The sequence below is a fragment of the Ranitomeya variabilis genome, chromosome 1 (assembly GCF_051348905.1).
Source record: "Ranitomeya variabilis isolate aRanVar5 chromosome 1, aRanVar5.hap1, whole genome shotgun sequence".
Lineage (NCBI taxonomy): Eukaryota > Metazoa > Chordata > Amphibia > Anura > Dendrobatidae > Ranitomeya > Ranitomeya variabilis.
This window is the reverse complement of record NC_135232.1, coordinates 891209953-891219802: the sequence shown is the minus strand read 5'-3', so window position 1 is coordinate 891219802 and position 9850 is coordinate 891209953. Positions and strand designations below refer to the sequence as shown.

Here is a 9850-nt window from a genome sequence, read left to right as displayed (position 1 = left end):
GCTTAATGTTAGCGTTTTTTTCGCGGTTTTATAGCGAAAAAAACGCAAAAAATCTGCTACGTGTGCACACAGCCTTAATGTACTTGGTAGTGGAGACGCATTTTGGTTTCGATGTTATGGCATTAACTTCAACTTCTGGCGATGCCCCAATACATGAGCTCCATGGGCAATACTGAGATACAGGCAAGTGGAGAAGAACCGTCATGTATCTTTCCTTCCATTCTCCTCCATCAGCACTCCATGGGCCATTAATGGGTGCAAATGTGACTCCTATTTACCTGCAGTGTAATAATTGCTCGAGAAAAATGACAGTATATTCATGTCATATTTTCCACCAAAGTTAATCCATTTGAACCTATTGTACTGTTCTGAATAGATATCCAATATTGCCTCTCAATAGATATAACCTGACAATGTTGTCAGTCAGAAAGGGGTGTGATTGCAGTCCTAAGCAGAAAATGCAAGAAGAGTAATGTAATTAAATGGATATATCCCTTTATAATAATAACAATTAATAAGTCACATTATTGTTAATTTTGGGATAAGGCTTAAGGAATATTGGGTGGAGATTATGTTCCTCTGACATGATATTATATGTCCTGCTGCAGCCATCACTTACTTGTCAAAGACATTTCTGGAGAATGTGTTGTTCTGACAATTGAGTGATCAGATGGAGACATGGCACCTTTAGGAGACCTGCCAAGGCCAATTATGTAACAGGATTGAAAGCAGGACAGATTGCTTTACTTGCTGCAACACAATCCATTTCCTTCTCATTGCAGATTTTATGGACATTCTGTATCCATATGTAATGTGAAGCTTTATTCCTCAGATCTTGTTCTGCTGGAAATAATTAGGATAAAAGCATATATACATAACTACATACATCAGTATAAGGCCAGCATCACACTCAGCGTATGTAAATACGGTCCGTATTTTACGGCCGTAATACGCAGAAAAGTCCAAAAAATAGTGATCCGTATGTGATCCTTAGGCAGGGTGTGGCAGCGTATTTTGCGCATGTAATGTTGCGTATGTAATCCGTATGACAACCGTAATGCGTATTTTTCACGCAACATGACAAAATGGATATTTAACGTTTTTTGAGGCTGTAATTGATTTAAATCACCATCAGAAACCCTATTTAAGGCCTCGACAACAGGTGCCACCCTCCCATATGGCCATTTGGTGCTTGTGCATTTGTTGGTGTGTTGTGGAAACATTTGCACCATGTCTGACCTCCTTCACTTCACCCCAACGCAGCTGGTTTTGTATAACTGGCTCTTGTCGCGTTGCTTTGGCCAGCCATATCCAATTATTGCTGATCCGCGAATGAGGAGAACCAGAATGTGGGTGCATCCTCTTCTCACGAAACGCCTCACTAAAGGCCATTTCAAGAGGCTCTATACAGCTCTGCGGGCACATCCCGACAAATTCTATCTATACTGTCGCATGACCATCACAACATTTGATAGATTGTTGGAGATTTTACATCCCGGTATAACCTATCAGGACAAAAGGCTGCGCAAAGCCATATCCGCAGAGGAGCGTCTTCTGCTAACCTTACGGTATGTATTCACCATCCTCACATACTGGTTTTTATTTTTAAAAACAGTTGTTATTTATCAGTTCTTTACAGGAATATGTGTACAGTAGGTCACAAACATATATATAATATTTGTCGAAATTTACTAGTGAAGTTGCCTAAGTAAATATTTGGTTTTAAAGACCTTATCCTGTTTTTCAGGAAACTCATAAAAATTGTGCCTATTCATGTTTTGTGTGTACTGTTTTAACCTAGCTAATATATATTTTTTTAATTTTCAGCTTTCTGACAACTGGATTGTCATATGCGGGACTTCACCTTGAGTTGAGTTCTATAATTATAAGCAGTTTTTCTCTGTAGTTCTGTTAGCTGTAGTTGACAGTAACTACAGGTTTATAATTGTAGACATTGGGGCCTATGGGCGAACTGGAGACTCTATGGTCTTCAATTCGTCCATTATGGGTCGGCGGCTACGTGACATCCTATTAGATCTCCCACCGCCACAACAACTCCCAGGCTCCAGTGCGGAAGCAGTGCCTTTTGTTTTTGTTGGAGATGAGGCGTTTCAACTGACCAGACATGTCATGAGGCCTTATCCACGGCGCAACCTCGACCACCGGAGGAACATTTTTAATTTACGGCTTTCTAGGGCGCGGAGACTGGTGGAGTGTGCCTTTGGAATTCTGGTGGCCAAATGGCATGTTCTCCAGTCTGCCATTCAGCTCAGTGAAACTTCTGTGAACGAAGTGATCAAAGCGTGTGTAATTTTACACAATTACACCCGCATACATGATTGCTCATCAGATGCTATTGGTGAACACATGTTGAGCAATGTGATTAGGCCTACACCACATGGCCCTCCTCCGCGCCGTCCCCTTTCTGGCATAAAAGTTAGGGATGTTTTCAGCAATTATTTTGTCTCTCCTCCTGGTGCCACTCCCTGGCAAGAGTATGCTGTGTCTCAGTTGTGATGTCATTTTTTGCCACTTATATTTGTTAAATACAATTTACTATGCCATTTTATACGGTAACGTGTGTGTTTGATTTCCTTAATTACCAGATTTTGAGCAGACCATATGTGTATGTTGTTTAAATGATTAGTCCACAAACATCATTTTGTTTTTGATATGTTTTTTTTGTCAAACTGACCAAAAATTTTGGGCAAAACTTGCCACAATATTCTTGTTATTTTTTTTGTTTGGGTTAAACAACAAACAAAATAAACAAACCAGACACTACAAATCAACAACAGCCATGGTTTGGCTAAACATATATGGACCTCCCCCCAAAAAAACCATTACAGATCCCTGTAAGTAGGCGGGGGAGATAGCGGAAGCTCTGGGTCCTGTTCAGGGGGCCTTTGTTGGCCCAATTGTCCTTGATCCTGTGAGGATGCTGTTGGTTGCGGAGCGAAACTCTGCCCTTGTCAATATTGGGCATTTGGTTGTTGGCCATAAATAAATTCTCTCTGCAACTCCTGCTGACGCAGATATTGGGTGTAGTCATACCCCATCCCAAAATGGCCATGTTGTCCAAACCCAGGTTGGGACCAGCCTACATCACTGGGTCTGGAAAAGTGGCCATATTGGGAATGGGGGTTGTACGCTGCCATTTGCTGCAGTGCTGGCCTTTGCAGATTTTGGGGTGGGATGGGCTGAGTTGGAGGCATACGTGGAGTAGGTGGTGCAAATCCTGATTGATCCTGCACCTGTTGAGGAAATTGAAGGCGCAAGATGTTTGTTTGTGAAAGCTGCCTTCTCTCAATGAATTCAAATACCTCATAGGGGTTATTTGGAGGGGTGCTTAAATCAATCAGGATTTGCATGCACCCTCTCACACGTAGCCTCACCTCACGGGGAAGGGGGCGATGGTAACGGGCAAGGCTGCGAGAAAAGGCCTCCTCTCCATCATCCGTAGCTGCCCTGGACAAATAATTGAGGACGCCTGCGTCCACATCCCTCCTTGTGGCTTGCACCTCTCTCCTTCGGCGCCCTCTGGGTAAAGGCACAGCTGCCTGTGGGGAGGCCACCGGTGGGCCAGTAGGACTGCTGCTGTGGGCTTCCAGGTTCATGTGCTGCTGAGGGTGGTGGTGCTGGATCTTCCACACTTGGTGCTGTGTCTTGTGATGCTGTAGCAGTTGCTCTGGGAATGATGGAGGGACAAGATGAAGAAGATGGGCCTGCCACCTCTTCATCCACACCAACCGGATCTATTACTGCTTCTGAATTCGACCCGGTCTCCCTCTCTGTGAGGTTGGACTGTGTTCTGTCATTAAACAATAAAGACAAAAAGAAAACAGTAAATAGGTTAATATTTTTGGTACATTATTTTCTCACACATCTGTGACCTCATCTCATAAAAAATATGTCCAGAATACATCAGATCCTCAATAGATCTCATTCCAAAAAACCCATCTTATCTCCTATTCACACAATGGGATCCAAGATTTATCCCGTGAATCACCCAAACTGAGGAAACGACTACCACAACACATCATACTGTCGCCTACCATTCAAAATATACACAGAGTGAAGACCCACCTCTTCCACCAATCACATAACCTGCAGTAACCACATATGACAAAAAATAAAAAATGAACAGCTGGACCCATGCCTACTGTATTGTCACCCATCCCTTGTTGGAGCTTGTGAGGCTTGGCGGCCAGGGTCCTTTATCATCCTGGCCCATATTTTTTAACATTTGTTAGCCATTTTGATTTGGCATAGGTTTAACACTACTTACATCCAAAGTGGCATGGAATAACCATAAAAAACAAATAAACTAAATTTCATTTTTTGAGAAAAAAGTGTTGTGTGGTTTTCACTTACTGCCTTAAATCCATGCTGCCATCAAAAAACGAAAGCCGGTCATAATAGATATATTTTCGTTTTTTTAGTGGAGCTGCTGACCCACTTCTAGCACGCATCTGACGTTCCCGCCGGTACTGGTCCCGGATGCTGCGCCATCTTCTCATAACATCATCCACTGCAATGACATGGTCAAACATTTTGTTATTACCAATCCCTCATTCTGCACATTGCTTAAAACAGTTGACATTGCTAGATAAATAATCGGATTATTATTTGTTAAGATCACACCATTAATTCCATGGTGCTGTACATGTGAAAGGGGTTGCATACAGGGTTCTAGATATCCTTTACAGTAAACAAGTTTACAGTAACAGACTGGTACTGAGGGGAGAATGCCCTGTCCTTGCGGAGTTACATTTGTGGATAATTTCAAGACGATACTTCAAAAGCATTATGAAATTATTAGCCTAAACTAAGACCTCAATTTGGAGAGAATAAAAGAACATGGTCCACAACCCTCTGTACTAGTTTTGTGCTTACAAAAATAGGACACAACACAACATCAAGATTAGCTATGTCCGTTATTATTATATCATGTTAATCATCTTTGCTTTGTGACAAAAAGTTGACATAATATCATAATAAAAAGTTAAAAAGTTATTTTTTGTCCAAAAAAAGGTCGGTCAAGCCTTTTTTAATGATACATAATGAAAAGACATTATTGTACATACAAAGTTGGGTCTGCTCCGCATGTGGCCTTTGTGCATAATCAGGGAATAAGATCCCACATATCGCCCGCCATGCTGCCTCTTTCCTGGCCCTGTTGGAATAATTGGCATCTCGCTGGTCCCAGACTTCTGGCCTTTCTTGGACCAGGATGAGGAGCATATCAACATTTATGAAGGTGGACATGCTGCTTGCAACTCTGTGGAGGCGAGAACCAGACTTCCGGGATGTGTGTGGCGCGTTTTCAGCTAATTAGTATGTCTGAGCTTCATGATTGAGTGTTTGTCACAATTCCTTGCACCTGGCGATGTCTGGAGATGTCTGGCATATTTCTCGCAAGTCACACTGCTGGTCCGTGTGTAATCCATCTTTTTCTCGCCCCCATAGATTTTCATTGGTGATTTTTTTGCGCAATACGGTGACAAACGCAGCATGCTGCGATTTTGTATGGCCGTAGAAGACCGTATAATACGGATCCGTAAAATACGGCTGATAGGAGCTGGGCCATAGAGAATCATTGGGCCGTGTGTTATGCGTATTTTACGGGTGTATTTTCTGCGCTCATACGTCCGTAAAACTCGCCAGTGTGACGCCGGCCTAACGGGTATTTATTTACACCTAAACTTTGAAAATGTAACATCAAGAAAGAAAAGTTGAGGAATTATTAAAATGCCAAAATCAATAGCAGGGGCGGATTAAGAGTAGCCAGGGCCCTGGGCAGTTTAGAAGACTTGGGCCCCCACCAGGCACCCGATGTATCACGTGACATATCACATGATTCCCTTTGCTAGATCATGTGATAGGTCATGTGAGCAACACACAGGTGCTCTGGTGCACATCTGTAGATGGAAAAAAATGACAATTTTCTCCCTTATGTACAGCACTATATATAATATAGCACTACACATTACATAATAGAGCAGGGGTAGGAGATTAATTTTCAAAAGGGGCCACATGAGAGACTGTAACTGCTGTGGAGTGCTGAATCAATAGGCTGAAATTAATTTAGCTCAATATTAATATTAACATATTAATAATTATTATACTAATTGTATGCAATATTGAGCAGAATTAAGTATGCTGACATCCCTCTATATATAGTATGAACCTTCACATAGCGCCCTAAATACAGGTCCTTCTCAAAAAATTAGCATATAGTGTTAAATTTCATTATTTACCATAATGTAATGATTACAATTAAACTTTCATATATTATAGATTCATTATCCACCAACTGAAATTTGTCAGGTCTTTTATTGTTTTAATACTGATGATTTTGGCATACAACTCCTGATAACCCAAAAAACCTGTCTCAATAAATTAGCATATCAAGAAAAGGTCCTCTAAACGACCTATTACCCTAATCTTCTGAATCAACTAATTAACTCTAAACACATGCAAAAGATACCTGAGGCTTTTAAAAACTCCCTGCCTGGTTCATTACTCAAAACCCCCATCATGGGTAAGACTAGCGACCTGACAGATGTCAAGAAGGCCATCATTGACACCCTCAAGCAAGAGGGTAAGACCCAGAAAGAAATTTCTCAACAAATAGGCTGTTCCCAGAGTGCTGTATCAAGGCACCTCAATGGTAAGTCTGTTGGAAGGAAACAATGTGGCAGAAAACGCTGTACAACGAGAAGAGGTGACCGGACCCTGAGGAAGATTGTGGAGAAGGACCGATTCCAGACCTTGGGGAACCTGAGGAAGCAGTGGACTGAGTCTGGTGTGGAAACATCCAGAGCCACCGTGCACAGGCGTGTGCAGGAAATGGGCTACAGGTGCCGCATTCCCCAGGTAAAGCCACTTTTGAACCATAAACAGCGGCAGAAGCGCCTGACCTGGGCTACAGAGAAGCAGCACTGGACTGTTGCTAAGTGGTCCCAAGTACTTTTTTCTGATGAAAGCAAATTTTGCATGTCATTCGGAAATCAAGGTGCCAGAGTCTGGAGGAAGACTGGGGAGAAGGAAATGCCAAAATGCCTGAAGTCCAGTGTCAAGTACCCACAGTCAGTGATGGTGTGGGGTGCCATGTCAGCTGCTGGTGTTGGTCCACTGTGTTTCATCAAGGGCAGGGTCAATGCAGCTAGCTATCAGGAGATTTTGGAGCACTTCATGCTTCCATCGGCTGAAATGCTTTATGGAGATGAAGATTTCATTTTTCAGCACGACCTGGCACCTGCTCACAGTGCCAAAACCACTGGTAAATGGTTTACTGACCATGGTATTACTGTGCTCAATTGGCCTGCCAACTCTCCTGACCTGAACCCCATAGAGAATCTGTGGGATATTGTGAAGAGAAAGTTGAGAGACGCAAGACCCAACACTCTGGATGAGCTTAAGGCCGCTATTGAAGCATCCTGGGCCTCCATAACATCTCAGCAGTGTCACAGGCTGATTGCCTCCATGCCACGCCGCATTGAAGCAGTCATTTCTGCCAAAGGATTCCCGACCAAGTATTGAGTGCATAACTGAACATTATTATTTGATGTTTTTTTTTGTTTGTTATTAAAAACCACTTTTATTTGATTGGACGGGTGAAATATGCTAATTTATTGAGACAGGTTTTTTGGGTTATCAGGAGTTGTATGCCAAAATCATCAGTATTAAAACAATAAAAGACCTGACAAATTTCAGTTGGTGGATAATGAATCTATAATATATGAAAGTTTAATTGTAATCATTACATTATGGTAAATAATGAAATTTAACACTATATGCTAATTTTTTGAGAAGGACCTGTACAATATGAGACGCCACATAGCCCCCTCAATCAACAATCAAAGTGATCAACCAATGCGGCCCTTATAAATGTAAATCATAACAAAAAAACCTTAAAAACTTTATTTAGTTAGTTTAAAAACCCATATACCTCATAGTCATGTTTCCATGGACATGGACTACTTATATATACTGTATATAAACCCTATATGGCCTTAACAGTTATGTACTTAGCTTTATGGAATCTTCTTTTGATGCGCTCCCTCCTGTTTTGGGCATTCAGGGGTTCATCATGGAATTCCTTCAATCAGAACAATGAAAGGAGACCATAAGCCATACTGCAATGAAGATAGCAGCTCATAAGCTCAGGCAATATGCCACCACATAGTCCATACATACAATATGAGCCCCTAACAGCCCCCTTTTATACAGTATGAGCCAACATACAACCCCCTACATACAGTATCCTTACATATACTTCTACATACAGTATGAGTCCACACACAGACCAATATACAGTATGAGACCTCACATAGCTACCTAAATACAGTATGAGCCCCCATATAGCCTCCTATATACAGTATGAGCCGCACATAGCTACCTATATAAAGTATGATCCCACACCTAGCTCCCTATATACAGTATGAGCCCATATACAGATCCCTAGATACAGTATGAGCTTCCATATAGCCTCATATATATATATATATATATATATATATATATATATATATATATTTATATATATATATAGTATGAGCCCCCATATCGCCTCCTAAATACAGTATGAGCCCCCATATAGCCTCCTATATACAGTATGAGGCACTATATAGCAGCCTATATACAGTATAAGCCCCACACAGCCTAATATATACAGTATGAGCCCTCATTTAGCCTCCTATATATAGTATGAGCACGCACACAGCTGCTTATGTAGAGTATGAGACCCATATAGCTTCCTATATACAGTATGAAAACCCAGATAGCTGCCTATATCCAGTATATACAGTATGAGCCACTACATAGCCTCCTATATACAATATGAGCCCGCACATAGCCCCTATATACTATATGACCCCCCACATAACTCCCTATATACAGTATGAACCTCCCACATAAGCAATCTATATACAGTGCGAGCCCTCACATAGCCCATACAGTGGGTACAGGAAGTATTCAGACCTCTTTCAATTTTTCACTCTTTGTTTCATTGCAGCCATTTGGTAAATTCAAAAAAGTTCATTTTTTTCTCATTATTGTACACTCTGCACCCCATCTTGACTGAAAAAAAACAGAAATGTAGACATTTTTGTAAATTTATTAAAAAAGAAAAACTGAAATATCACATGGTCATAAGTATTCAGACCCTTTGCTCAGTATTGAGTAGAAGCACCCTTTTGTGCTAGTACAGCCATGACATGTCTTCTTGGGAATGATGCAACAAGTTTTTCACACCTGGATTTGGGGATCCTCTGCCCTTCTTCCTTGCAGATCATCTCCAGTTCCATCAGGTTGGATGGTGAACGTTGGTGAACAGCCATTTTCAGGTCTCTCCAGAGATGCTCAATTGGGTTTAGGTCAGTGCTCTGGCTGGGCCAGTCAAGAATGGTCATATAGTTGTTCTGAAGCCACGTCTTTGTTATTTTATCTGTGTGCTTAGGGTCATTGTCTTGTTGGAAGGTGAACCTTCTGCCAGGTCTGAGGTCCAGAGCACTCTGCAATAGGTTTTTAACCAGGATATTTGTACTTGGCTGCATTCATGTTTCCTTCAATGACAACTAGTCGTCCTGTCTCTGCAGCTGAAAAACACCCCCATGGTATTATGCTGCCACCACCATGTTTCACTGTTGGGATTGTATTGGGCAGGTGATGAGCAGTGCCTGGTTTTCTCCACACATACCGCTTAGAATTATCACCAAAAAGATCTATCTTTGTCTCATCAGACCAGAGAATCTTATTTATCATAGTATGGGAGTCCTTCATGTGTTTTTAGCAAACTCTATGCAGGCTTTCATATGACTTGCACTGAGGAGAGGCTTCCATCTGG

The 9850-nt window shown here is 41.6% G+C and overlaps 1 long non-coding RNA gene across 1 annotated transcript; it reads right to left on the bottom strand.

Annotated features, from left to right (window-relative positions):
- Window positions 1-2660: 2660 nt before the first annotated feature.
- Window positions 2661-6207, bottom strand: LOC143775762 (uncharacterized). The gene is made up of 2 exons (XR_013215705.1): window positions 4375-6207; window positions 2661-3811 (listed from the first exon to the last, which is right to left on the bottom strand). It is a non-coding gene; the product is annotated as an uncharacterized LOC143775762 (long non-coding RNA).
- Between the last annotated feature and the right edge of the window lie 3643 nt (window positions 6208-9850).